This window comes from Pyrus communis, chromosome 16 (assembly GCF_041283825.1).
Source record: "Pyrus communis isolate YQ-2024b chromosome 16, ASM4128382v1, whole genome shotgun sequence".
Classification (NCBI taxonomy): domain Eukaryota; kingdom Viridiplantae; phylum Streptophyta; class Magnoliopsida; order Rosales; family Rosaceae; genus Pyrus; species Pyrus communis.
The window spans coordinates 23669494-23684086 of NC_142580.1; the positions used below are offsets into that span (position 1 = coordinate 23669494).

The 14593-nt window shown below is 39.8% G+C and overlaps 1 long non-coding RNA gene across 1 annotated transcript; it reads right to left on the reverse strand.

The window, feature by feature from the left end:
* Nucleotides 1-11542: 11542 nt before the first annotated feature.
* LOC148690159 (uncharacterized) lies at nt 11543-12369 on the reverse strand. Its single transcript, XR_015957779.1, has 3 exons — nt 12332-12369; nt 12126-12236; nt 11543-11594 (listed from the first exon to the last, which is right to left on the reverse strand). It is a non-coding gene; the product is annotated as an uncharacterized LOC148690159 (long non-coding RNA).
* Between the last annotated feature and the right edge of the window lie 2224 nt (nt 12370-14593).

Genomic DNA, 14593 nt, shown 5'->3' on the forward strand with positions numbered 1-14593 from the left:
ATAGGCATTCCCCTTGCACGGCAAGGAAGGGGCAGTTTATGGAAGGCACGGCAAGGGACATAAGGATGCAAGGAAGGTTTAATTTGTGTCCTAAAATGCATAAGACTCCTCAATGTTGCTAGAACCTAGGGCCTTTTAGGATTAGGAAAGGTTAAACCAAAATAGGAAACCTTGGCTTAACTTTCCTACTTCAAATAGGAAACCTTCTTTGACTAGGAATCCTTCTTTGATTAGGAATCCTTCGTTGATTAGGAATCCTAACATCTTTAGGACTTCAATTTCGTCCATTCCTTTTGCTCCAAGCATATGCTATCCATTCCAAGTCCAATTTTGCTCCAAAAGGCTCCAAAATGCACCTTCTTGCTACCTTAGCCAAATGAACCTATAAACACACGAAAATAGCTTAAAATACTAAAATAACTATGAACTAACAACATAAATGTAAGAAAACAAGCTAACTAAGTGGCCTAAATATGCTCCTATCAAATTTCCCCACACTTAGCTTTTGCTAGTCCTTGAGCAAAACAAAACAAACAAAACTAGCAAAACACACTCTAGACCTTCCAACATGTACCTCAGGGATTTCCAATGAACATGACACATTAAAGAACATCACTCCCATAGTTTTTGGCTCTCTTTACACGTGAGCAAACACTTAACCATAGTTACAACTTACTAGTTCACATTTAATCAATTAAAACAACATTTTGAATGTAGTAACATGCCTTAGAGAATTCCCTCTATTCCTCACTAGGTATACTCTCTATTTTCACACAGATTTTCTAACTACACACCCTACAGTAGGTATATGTAAGAAGATTGATGTAAACATGTAGACTAGCACTCACATATGTTATAACAAAGAAAGCATTTTCTGGAATTATGACAATGATATGTATATGATCTTATGAATGGAATGCTACTACTTAGAATGGGAACCAGTGATTCCATATGCTCATACCAAATTCAAACTCACACATATTGAACACATAACATCAAGATAGAAGTTGAGGGTTGTAATGAGGCTAAGGGTATTGGCTAACAAAGAAGGTAAAGGATAAACAAAGGTTCTTAAAGCAATAGGAAGCAAAGTAATGAAATTGACACTTAAACTCACTTTTGATGGCAGAAATTAACTTTTGAACACAAGAGAAGATTCATGCAACACTTAGGGTCAACAACCAATACTTGTGAGATTATTCTCACTTATTTTCCAACTCTTTTTCTTTCTTTTTACCACTTTCCTCTTTTCTTTTTATTTTTCCACGAATTTTTTTTTCTTTATTTTCTTTCTTTGCCGTGCCCTATTACCTTCCCCCACACTTGTTTTCTGCAATATGTTGACCAAAAGGAATTCATTCTAAGTCATGCTTCACTATCCTTTAAGAACTAGGGTATGGAAAATCCTAATCTAGGCTAGGTGAGGATAATGTGGCTAACAAAGAAAATAGGCTTGAAAAGGCTCAAAAGGGTTAATCCTACAATACATAAGCAAAAGGGTTAGGCTCTTTGGCTTTGGTTTAACTAAACAATTTCATCTTATTGTATGTTATGCAATCAATAGCATGCTTTGAATGAAATGGGCATGAGTTCTAGTATTTGGAACTATAATGATGAAATGCATTCTAAGTAGCAACCAAGCAAAGAATAATGAGATCATGCAACGACTTTAGAAAACAAGAAATCATAGATTTATACTCTCCAAAGAACGTTTTAGGCTCTAGTCTCTCAGGGATGGTAGCTTTAGTTTGAGTTCCTGAAAAGTCGAGAGATCGTCGCCGAACTTTACGCAGGAAAATCCGGCTCTTTGAATCGATGGTCGCAGCGCCTTGGCTTTTTATAGAGTTATCGATCACCTCCAACATACACACTCTGAAGATTGCCCATTCTTGAAAATCGACTCCGGCCCTTTGAGATTTAACTCCTTCCAACCCTTCTCTCTGAACACCTTTGAAAAATGACTAACTCATCGAACCTTTGCTTAGATTTGAGTCTCAGCAGCGATCCGGTTGTGCCCCGTCAAGGTAATGTATGGCGCCCTTCTTTCTTATCTTCTAACGGTCCTCTTACAGGTGAAGACTCCATGATGACGGATGCAACAACAGCTACGATAGTAGCTAGGAACCTCCTCACTCCTAAGGATAGCAGGTTGCTTTCAGGACGGTCCGATGAGTTGGCCGTTCAAGAGTCCCTCGCTCTCAGTGTTCAGTGTGCAGGCTCTGTGTCCAACATGGGCCAATGCCTACTTGCTCGCTCCCGTCAGGTTGAATCGTTGATGGCAGAGGTGGAAAATCTCAAGCAAGAGATCAAGCAGCTGAAGTATGAGAATAGAAGTTTGCACGTGCTTGCAAACAACTATTCGACGGGCATGAAGAGAAAGCTTGATGAGCTGCAAGAGTCTAAAGGTCGGATTCAAAGTGATCGTCAAAAGCTTTCGTCTTTCCTCCAGAGGCACCTTTTTCCTGGGTCTTCTAGCGTTCCACCAAGTATTGAGGCCTCGAATGTTCTATCTTCGATGCCTTCCGCTCCGATGCCTCGTAGTGGGGCTTCACATAATCAACCTTTGTGAAGACTCCATCATTCTGCCATGTTTATTTTTATTTTATATATATATATTTTTTTTTTTTTTATTCTACTTTTTTTTTTTTTTTTTTTTTTTCTGAATCAAATGGCATGGAATTTATCTTTGAATGGAAGGTGATACTTGAAATGATCCGGTAATAGTTTAAATTCAAGATTGGGTGCCTGAATCATTAACAACATGTTAGTATAAAAGAAAATTGAAATTCGGGGAGGCGGCTTACCTGTGTGCTCTGAAATGAACTCAAGAATAAACACCCCTTCGAAAGTTATAACTTGTCCCGTGTCATAAAATCCAACTTCTTTGGGAATTGTGGTTTCAAATATGTCCTCTTTGATGCCTTCTACATCTTCTCCAGCCACTACCTTTTCTTGAATCATTCTTCTTGGTGTACAAAGTCCTTTGAAAAATTCAACACCATCTAAAACTTGCTGTGTTGCACCAAGAATTGGAATAGCATTTTGCACCTTTGGGAAGGCTTCCACGATGTCCTTTTTACTCTCTTCTTGGTTGGGAATCAAAAACCTGCTAGGAAAAGGGACATTGGGTGGAATAACATCAGAATAACATGGAATTGGGACGTCCTTACTTGTGGTGGGTGGTTTAGAGGGCTTAGGGGGCTGCGGCAAGGGTTGTTCTACCTTTGCCGTGTGCATGTCTTCTTCCTCCTCCTCAATTAGCAGCTCCTCATCCATTTCTAGGCTATGTTTGGACATTTTTAGGTCAGCTCCAACCTCCATAGCACTTCCCAAAATGATAGCATTATGGATTTCAAAATCTTCCTTCGAGTTTTCAATAGTTGAGTTGGAGAGTTCACTTTGCTCTTGAATTTGTAAGCCCTGCACCAAACAAATTAATTCATCAAGCTTTTGATTATAATCTATTGACGAACTTGAATTTAATTGAGCATATTGCATATGAAGTTGTGGTGGCTGCATAGGTCTTGAATAGAACTCCTCATATGGCTGCCAATATGCTTCACGTTGAACTTGTTGAGCTTCCCACCACATAGAGTTTGAATGATCCCTCCAATCTCTTTGTGGACATTGATTGGCTTGAAATCCTTGCCTATATGAAGCACCAAATGTAGGGACACTCTGCATTGTGGTCCTTTCGGCATACGGCGACAATTGAGAAGTAAGATTTGCCAATTGAGCTTGAATGCTAGCAAAATCCATATCTTACTTCTCTAGTACCTAAAATCAAAGAAAGAGAACTAAATCAAATATCAAAAGTAACTACAAACAAAGAAAACAACACTAAGTTAGAAACTAAAACGAAAACAACTAAACCAAAAAGAAAAGAACCAAGGGATTAGCAAAGTTGCTAATCCCCGGCAACGGCGCCAAAATTTGATGCGAGATTTATACGCACACAAATTAAACCCTCTTTTTGACAATTGTAGTAATGATGTAAGTAGGGATCGTTCTGGACCGGGGATTAGGAGGGATTGTTAATCACTTGGATTTGACTCAAAAACGTAAAAACACAATATAAAACACTATACTAGACTCAAAGAATGCAAAACTAAACAACGTAAAATAAAGTTTAAAACATAAAACTAAACTCAAAGAATGCAAAAATGAACCAACGTACAATACTAAAACAAATCAAATGACTAAGGCTTAACAAAATATGGGGGGGGGGATTGAGTATTTGACGAAATTAACTAAAATGCACAAAATATAATTAAAGGCAAAACGTAAATATGAATGTGATGAAAATATGGATGATGGAATAGCCAAGGGGTTCTTCTCCACACATGTTACACTTGCATACAAGATTGATTCTCTGTTGGTCTTTCGATAAATTATGAAACTCAACACCCCGGGTTAATTAGGTCCGCTTAAATTAACCGTCAAGTTCTCCTTTAAGTTAATGAATTGGATGGGTTTGCGCAACGCAATTCACAACATTCTCCAAAAGTCCTTTACGTGAAAAGCACAATAAAGATACAATCAAAGATCATTAAGCATTATGAAAACTATAAGTGTTGACGAGGCATTCGTTACTATGATGAGCATGAAACTCGTGCCAAGAATTCATTTAATGCGATTGTTTATAAGCAACCTCCACTACTTGTGAATATAAGTTCATAACGATTAGGTGAAATTCACTTATATTCTAGCGTCATATTCATGCATGAAAATTAAGCGCGCATTCTTAATAAACATTCATAAATAAGTTATCAATCAAATGGTTAAACAAATTGAATCCACAACTTATGAAATTCCAACGAAAGTTAATCAATTCATATTGCAAATATAAACAAAGTTTCGAATCACCCCCTAGCTAAAGGGGGTTTAGTTCCTCATAACTTTGAAATCAAAGAAACACCTAAACATTCCAACAACTCAAACTTGAATTGTATGAACGTTTAGGCACTCTTCTCTTCCATTCCTCATACGTACAAAACAAAGAGAATTGAATTTAAACATTGAAATCAAAGAAACACCCAAACATTCCAACAACTCAAACTTGAATTGTATGAACGTTTAGGTCCTCTTCTCTTCCTCGTTGTTGTAGCACAAGGTCTAAGGAAATGTTTAGGGCTTTAGATGTATGTGGAATGGAGTGGGGAATGTTTGGAGTGGCTGCAATGGAGGAGAAAAATGTGCAGAAAATGGAACTTATATACACGGCACAAAGGGATTTGTGATGGTGTGTTGTGTGATTGTTTTGTGGTGAATGGAATGAATGAATTGTGGCTGCAATGCATGCTTATTTATAGGTAAATGAGAGGGAACATGACAGCTAGGAATAGGTGGAAATGTGGCTGCAAGTTTGGTGAATGATTATGAGTGAATGCATGTGAATGTGGCTAGGTTGGAAAGCTGAAATTGTGATGGAGAGTGCACGGCAAAGGGAGGAATTTCTGTGGCTGCATGTTTGGGTTTGTTTAAAGGGTGCATGTGGCTGTTTGTTAGGTTGGAAATGCATGTGCAATGCTGGAATTAAATGTGTTTTGGACGGCAAAGATGGGTTGATTGATTTGAGTGTGCATGTGGCTGTTTTATGAAGGGAATGCTAGGTTGGAAATGCATGTGGAATGCTGGAATTGAATGTGTTTTGGACGGCAAAGGGTGTGTTGGGTGATGGGTGCATGTGTTGGCTCAATTATGTTGTTGGGAAAACATGTGGATTAGGTGGAAAGAGGTGGGTGTGCATGTGAGTTGAAATGCATCTTAGATCCATGGATTTGGATGGATGAAAAGGTTTTTCCAAGTTCCCAAAATTGAGAACCTCTAAGTCTCCACACCAAGGTAAGATTGGAGAAGAAATGAGTGACCTTGAGAAAGTAAGATTGCTAGATGTTTTTCTCAAGGGTGGCCGGCCATTTCTAGAGAGAAAGGAGAGTTTGTGTTTTTCCAATTTCCCCAAAAAACAACCCTAAATGAATTTTGGCTATAAAGTCACACTTATACCTTAATTCATTTGAGTGGCAAACTTGTAAATAAGTCCAAAACCCACTCTTTCTCTAAATGGCCGGCCTTAGGGTATTCATTGGGCTATTTGGGCCTTTGTGAATCATTATTCATTAAGTTGTCACACAACTTAAGTCAATGGACTTGACGTTCGAAGCCCATTGGGCCTTAATGTCCAAAACTATCCCGAGGTCTTTTAACGAACTTATTCGTTTGATTAATAATCATATTAATTAATCCTTGCCATAAATAATTAAACCATTTAATTATTCTTACTCATCTCCGTTGAATCTTCAATCTCTACCTTACACGGTGTACGATCCATTAGGTTCCTTTTAGCGAGGCAGTGGGCGATTCAAACTCTTTCAAATCGATTGTGAATTGAAACTTACTTTCAATTCTCCCGTTAGTGATAATACACTTTTAGGGCTTCCACAAACCATGGTTGACGCCTAGCAGCATGTCATGGTTACCCAAGCTAATCAGAAGAGGTGGAGAACCTATTCAGTTTTAGGATTACAAATGCAATACGGTCTTTCTCTAATACAATACTCTTGACCACATTGTTTGGTTTGATAGTTTATTCATGTCTACTATCCAATGTGAGTCTTGTGCTTATATGATTACCTTGAATGTGATTTGGAACACATTCCTAAATCTCATTCATACTTTGGCCAAAGATTCTTAATCATATCATAGAGTATTCTCCCTCAAACAGTTTGAAGGTTAGAGATCCCTTGTTGCGCATTCACTTGCCTCCATGGCTAAGTGGCTTAACCCTAACGATGTCGTGGACACCCTCCTGATGGAGTGACTTTGACATAATCAAAGATTAAGGACCTAACCACAAGACAACTGTGATGCCTCAGGTCAAAAGACTAATTTGCATTATCCCAACTATGAGTTCTCATGTGACATGAATATGAGAACTCTTCGTTGATCGTGTTCAGTGAACTCATTCTCTATTGAGCACCTACGTACTTGTCTTGATGTCACACACACCAATGACTCGAGACTAGTCACTCTCCCTGAGAGAAGACATAGCACGTACTGATCTTAACGGACTGTCAATGCCCAATTGACAATCCTATGATCAGGAACGTTTAGGATGTGTCAACGAAAGAATGGTCTCATGAATCTAACTTCTTTAGATCGCATTCTTCCAATCACATATTCCTTGGACTTATCGTTTAAGCATATAACATTTATATGAGACGGCTCAAACAATAATCTTTGCCCTTTACATTTAAACTACATTAGTTTAACTTTGTGAAATGTCCGTAAAGTATCATCATATGATTGGTTTTAGGGCACATTTCCAACAGAGATATGGATAAGTCGTACAGGTCACTATAGGTGACTCCGACTTATATGCTAGCCATGATGGATAAGATATAAATAAGTCATACAAGTCATTATAGGTGACTCCGACTTATATGCTAGCCATGATGGATAAGATATAAATAAGTCATACAAGTCATTATAGGTGACTCCGACTTATATGCTAGCCATGATTGATAAGATATAGATAAGTCATACAGGTCATTATAGGTGACTCCGACTTATATGCTAGCCATTATTGATGAGATATGGATAAGTCATACAGGTCACTATAAGTGACGCCAACTTATATGATAGCCATGATTGATGAGATATGGATAAATCACATAGGTCACTAGAGGTGACTCCGACTGATATATCATTTTGTATTGATTAAGTTCATTTGGCTTACCTATTAATGCATGGTGGAGTTAATGGACAAGGCAACCCGTGGTTTTGGCCATGTTATTGAGTATGGTTTGGATATATGTATATATGTTGTATTGTCTTATGGAAAACGATACGGGTTTTACATTGAGGGGCATTACTTTTAGAGAGGTAAAAACTTTGGGAAGCTTGGTTTTATTGCTCACTCACACTCTTTCTTTGGTGCCCTCCAGGTTTTAGCTGCTGAGTTTGTATCGACAAGGATATGTGGTGAATCTTAGTATTGATGGATACTTCTGAGGGTATGATTCTTACCCACACTTCTGTACCTTACTTATGCTTTGACGTCGTGGGTTCGCTCCCGCTCACAACGCACTCTGGTATTTAAAATTTTTAGGTTCAAATTATTCACATTTTTTCTACACTCTATCACATTTTATGGCTTCGTCACCTTTTAGGTGTCGGCCAGCACAGCTCGATTCAAGGTCCAAGTGGACTTTCTAGGTCGGGGTGTGTCATTTTGGTATCAGAGCCAGGTTTCGATCCTGGGACCTGTGGGCTATGGGCCCACCAAGCTTCCGCTCCTCCACTCTGATCGTAACAGAAGAACATTCTCTTTTATACAACATCTCTAGTTGATTTCAAATTTCGTGGACGAAATTTTTCTAAGGTGGGTAGATTGTGACAACACGTTCCAAATTTTACGTTTTTATTAATTCAGCTTTCCCGTGGATTTTTCCACTTGCGACCACCCATTTTCCAAGGTCGATTCCTGCCAACTCCAGTGGAGTTTTTCGACGCCACCACCACCATCTTGAAGCTCTCATTCCCCTCTACAAAACTCACCCAAGAACCACCTTGATTAACCACGGTATGTGGCGGGTGGAGGCCATGAAAGTTGACGGTTCTCACGGTGGTCCGGCTACCCTTTTTGATTTTCTGGCAAATCGACAAAGCGATGGTAGATGCTACCACTTGGGCTTTGTAGCCCATCCTCCCAGTAGCAAAACCCAACCAACCTTGACCCCTTTGGACCACCGTAGACGACGAATCGACACCGGGAAACTTTAGGCACCCGCCGGCTTCGTGGGAAAAATTAACTATCTTCCGTCCACTTTTGGACTTTGTGGCAGGTATGAAAGTTGTTCCTCTTTTTGAGATCTTCATTCCTGTAAATTTTGGTAAAATTTGGAACGGGTTGTCACAATTGGACTCAGTGGGAGTCTCCGGTTTTTTAACCCAAAGATGGATATTATTACAAAAATATATCCACCATGTTTTTGTGATAGTACAGAGAGTTGTATTTGTAGACCAGATGTTACTATAACTTTGGCCAAGATTAACATAAGAGATTTTAGATCATGACATTTTACTTATGAGCATCAGAAGAAGCATAATGTAGTAGAAGTTATCTCAGCCTTACTATTAGAGTTTGGCTATCTTAATAAAATATTCATTAACATTGATCTTTGAGAGATTAGATAGAATTGTTGTAAATGATTTCTGGTTGTTTCAGTTTCCTCGAGCTAGCCTAGAAAATTTCCCTATTTTAGATTCAGATCATGTATAAGCTTTATTACTATTCACCTGCTGAGTATGTACATATGCATAAAGAGAAAGCCAGACATATAGTCGTAATTAATGAAGAGTCATTTACCCTAACCTCTGTCTCTCCATACATATGGACTCTTTCATACAAAAATATTTTGAGATATCGAGGAATCCAAGTGTTAGCTTTAGATGAGTTTGAAGATTTTAAGTATGATATGATATTAGAGCGAAGAAGAAGAAATGTATAGCAAGGCAAAAGTCCATCATCAGCCTTACTCGAAGCCTTAAAATTTTAAAGGAGAAACATCAAATATGTATTACAAGATAAAAGAAGATAGAGAAAGAGAGGCAGAACTGGTAGAAGGAGATTAATAGTACTGGAACAATTTGACACAAGAGTAGCTGCACAACATTAACAACATGATGGAAGCATGAAGAGCTGACAGCAGATTAGCAAAAGATGAAAAGTAGCATAAGCAGAATAGCATTATGCAAAGTAATGAACTTTAACTAGACAAAAATGTGTTCATCATTGTGGACCCCTCTATAATAAGGATTTAATGACATAAGAGTAAATAATAAAAAAAAGGCTTGACCCAAACTTTTCATACCAAAAACCCATTATGGACTTTTCATACAAAAAATGTTCTTATGATTAAGATTGAATGGTAGAAAGACTTTCATTAAAAGTGTACTTTTTTTTTTTTTTTTGTGTGTGTGAATTTTTATTTTGCAAGCCACATTTGTGATTTTTTATTTTGCAAGCCACATTTGTGATTTTTTATTTTTGAATTGTTTAAAACGCATTAAGTAATTTTCAGGAAATTCTCATGCTTAAATTTTCAAATTTTTTCTTTGAATAGAAAATATAAATTATAATAGAGCATGACATGTTCTGTCCTGAATAGAGCTGTAATGAAAGGGAAGCAGCATATGTATATATAGATAGCTATAGTTATATTTAGATCTGCACATGTTTATTAATCAAAATTGGCCTTTTTACTTATACACTTCAATTATACACTTCAATCATATTCTACTTCTACAAATTCTACTAAAAAAAATAGGTAAATTGCGGATCGGATCATCCATATAATATACAAAAAGAAACTCCAGATATTTGATATCTTTCTCTTTGAATGAGATCTCAATTCCAGCGACGGTTTCATTAAATATCTTACAACTAGAATGACACACCCCGACCGAGATCAGGGCGTGCTGGCCGTCACGCGAAGGTGACGTAACCATGTGCGCGTGCGGAAGCTAATAAGAAGGTAAAATAAAAGTACGAATAATTAAAAACCTAATAGCATACAAAGTACTAGTGTATGTGAGACACAATTCAGAGCAAATCTACAGCAGTCGAAAAGGAAAAGATACGACATATGTACACCCGAAGGTGACCCTACAATGGTGGATGTCTGTCAGAAATGCTGGGACGCCCTCTGGGATAAACCACCGAACCTTCTAGACCACTAGAACCTGGAGGGGCGCAAAAACAAAAGCGTGAGTGGGCAAAAACAAAGTTCTTTGAAAACTCTTTAGCAAAATACATTCTAACCCCTCGCCATTCATGCTTTGCAATATGCCATTCATGCTTGAGAATATGCCATTACAGAATATCATAAACAAATATAAATGCTCAAGCGTAATTCACATCGAATATATATTATCTGGCAGCCGGGAGTCACCTAACGTGACCTGTACGGCTGAATCTAGAGCTCCACTCTCAACTCAATAACTGAATCTGCACACGAGTCGGAACCACCTAACGTGGTCTGTACGACAAGCTGGGTGTATTATATATATGTATGCTCTAGTGCTACGATCACGTGAAGCTGTGCGATAATCGCGGGTCACCTACAAGTCGGAACCACCTAATGTGGTCTGTACGACAGGCTTGCACCTATCTTGGATCCAAGGCGAGCATGCGGTGCTGGTGAACATACACGTGAAGGCTGTGCCCTGGCCCTGGGCGGGAGCACTAACACCGGGGGTGCAGATTATGAGCTCTCTAAACCTCTCAAACTACTATTGCATAATGAACAGGAATGCATAACCACATGAATACTGCTTACCTGGCACTTACCTGTGCGTCCACAGCACCAAATACACATATATATATGTATGCCACTACTAATACATGCGATGATGCGTAAACAATATTCAAATGATGCATGGCATAAAACATATAACCTTTTCTATATAATTTCTGGGAATTAATATGTATATAGGTATATACGGAAAACAAAAGCCCACTCACTGGTAATTAGAAGGGTCGTAGCCCCCTTGCCTCGAGTGTGAACGTTCGTCCTCGGAAAACGAATCACCTATACGCGACAAAGTTACGAAAACATTAATTTAAAAGCACCTAAGAAACTTCTCGTAATAACTTCTCATACATTGCTCAAATTGGACAAATGAATATACCAACGTGATCTACACAACCTCAGGATCACGCCCATATTTTTAGAAAAAATTTTGGACTACGCACGCGCCCCCACGCGCCTGAACACGCACGGACCTACGCGCCCCCACGCGCGGCCCACGTGCACTGCACACTGACGGCGTCAGTTGACGCCGTCAGGAATATTCCGTTAACTGACGGAATATTCCGTCAAATCTAACCGGATTCTCTCACTGCCGTTAGGAATATTCCGTTAGACTTAACGGAATATTCCCCTTTCTTCTCCGGCGAACCTCCGGCGCCGGCGACGGCGCCGGAAAACTGGGAAATTTTCTAACTTTGTTTTCTCCTTCGTTTTTCAACCAAATTTCACGTTCTTTATACCAAAATGAAGCTTAGGACTAGTAGAATCACGTTGGACTACTTTTAAGGCCTAAAAATCAAGGAATCTCACCTGCAACAACGATCCAAGTTCGGCCAACTTTGCACAGGACGATCCCGACGTCCAAACTCACCCAACGAACCACTCCGAGGCTCCTTGGGACCTCACAAACACATCTACAAGCTTAGAAATTCCAAAAACACACTAGTTTAGGTTTGCATGAACAATGCAATAATTCGGCCATTGTTGAAACGACGTGAAAACGTTCGAATTCTTACCTGGAATTGGTATGGTTGTGCTCCTCACAACCTCACGAGCACGAGGGTGGTCTTGGTTTCTTAATTGGTGCAGGTTTGGTATGTTTGTATGTGTGTCCGTGTGTAGAAGGAGAAGAAGAAGAAGAGAGGAACTCGGGGAGAGAGAGAGAGACTGAGACAGAGACAGAGAGACAAAGAGTGAGGGAATGAGGGAGAGAATCCCGGGAGAAAAGAGAGTGTATGAGTGTGTGTGGTCCCACAACCCACACAACACAAAACTACCCGAAAAAAACGAACTAGGGGGTAAAACGGTAATTTCACACGTACGTTTCTTTAGTTTCGGGACGGGATGTTACAACCTACCCACCTTAATAGAATTTCGTCCCGAAATTCAAAATAACTAATTACACCCCTAACGGTCAAAGAATAATCTTGGATACAAATCCCTCATTCTATTTTCTGTCTCCCATGTCGCTTCTTCAACTGAGTGATTCCTCCACAAAACTTTCACCAAATTCACCGTTTTGTTTCTCAGAACCTTTTCTTGCCAATCCAAGATCGTTAATGGTTCCTCGTCGTACGTCAAATCTGGATTTATCTCTAACGGTTGAGGAGGTATCACATGCAATGGATCGGCAACATAGTGTCGGAGCATAGACACGTGAAAAACGTTATGCACTTTAGCCAACTCCGGAGGCAACTCTAACCTGTAAGCTACCTCACCAACTCTTTCTGTGACTACGTACGGTCCGATGTACCTGGGACTCAACTTCCCTTTCTTTCCAAACCGCACAACACCTCTCCACGGTGAAAGCTTCAGAAATACCCAATCTCCGACCTCATACGTTCTGTCCGTAGCATGCCGATCTGCTAAACTTTTCTGCCTGTCTTGAGCTGCTTTCAGGTTAGACCTAATTACCTGAACATTTTGAGTAGTCTCCTCGACAATCTCCGGACCTACCAAGACTCTTTCGCCAACCTCTGACCAACATAACGGAGTGCGACAAGATCTACCATACAAAGCTTCGAATGGCGCCATGCCAATGCTCGAATGGAAACTGTTGTTGTAAGCAAATTCCATCAAATCTAGCCGCTGGTGCCAAGCATCACTGAACTGTAACACTGATGCTCGCAGCATATCTTCCAAGGTCTGAATAGTTCTCTCGGACTGTCCGTCCGTCTGTGGATGATATGCCGTACTGTAAAGTAGTCTCGTACCCAAAGCTTCTTGAAAAGCTACCCAAAACTTCGATGTGAATCGTGGATCACGATCTGAGACAATACTTACAGGGACACCATGGTATTTCACAACCTTTGAGATAAACAATTCTGCTAATCGGTTCAAAGAATATCTCTCTCTTACTGGAATAAAATGTGCTGACTTAGTGAGTCGATCAACGATCACCCAAATGCCATCAAAGCCATTATGTGTACGCGGCAACTTGTACACAAAATCCATAGTGATATTTTCCCATTTCCACTCTGGAACGGGAAGCGGCTGCAACAATCCAAACGGCTTCTTTCTTTCTGCTTTAACCTGCTGACAAACAGCACAACTGCTCACATACTCAGCTATCTCCCTTTTTATACCCGGCCAATAGTAAAATGGTCGAATGGTATGATACATTTTAGTTGCCCCTGGGTGCATGGCATAAGCCGAGATATGTGCTTCATCAAGAATTTCCTTCTTCAAATCCACACTACTAGGCACGAACATTCTACCCTCTAACATCAACATGCCATCAGAATCACGGACTCTGAGATCTCGCCTCCTTCCTTGATCTCGAGCTCGAATTAGTTCTTGAATCTGTTCATCAGCTACCTGAGCTTCAAGCACCCGATCCACCAAGATTGGCCTAACTTGAAAATTAGCAAGTAACGCCACTTCTCGATCTTCTGCTTCTAACCTTACTCCCGTAGCACGCAAGTCCACCAAAAGAGGAATACGACTAGCGTACAACGCATTGATACGGCCATGTGACTTCCTGCTAAGTGCATCGGCTACTACGTTCGCACGACCTGGGTGATAATCAATCGTGCAATCGTAATCGCTGAGCAACTCCAACCACCTCCGTTGACGAAGATTAAGTTCCTTCTGGGTGAAAAGATACTGAAGACTCTTGTGATCTGTGAAGATCCTACACTTCTCTCCGTAAAGATAATGTCTCCACAACTTCAACGCAAAGATGATAGCAGCCAACTCCAAATCATGTGTAGGGTAATTCATCTCATGGGGTTTCAATTGCCGCGAAGCATAAGCAATCACCCTACCATGCTGCATCA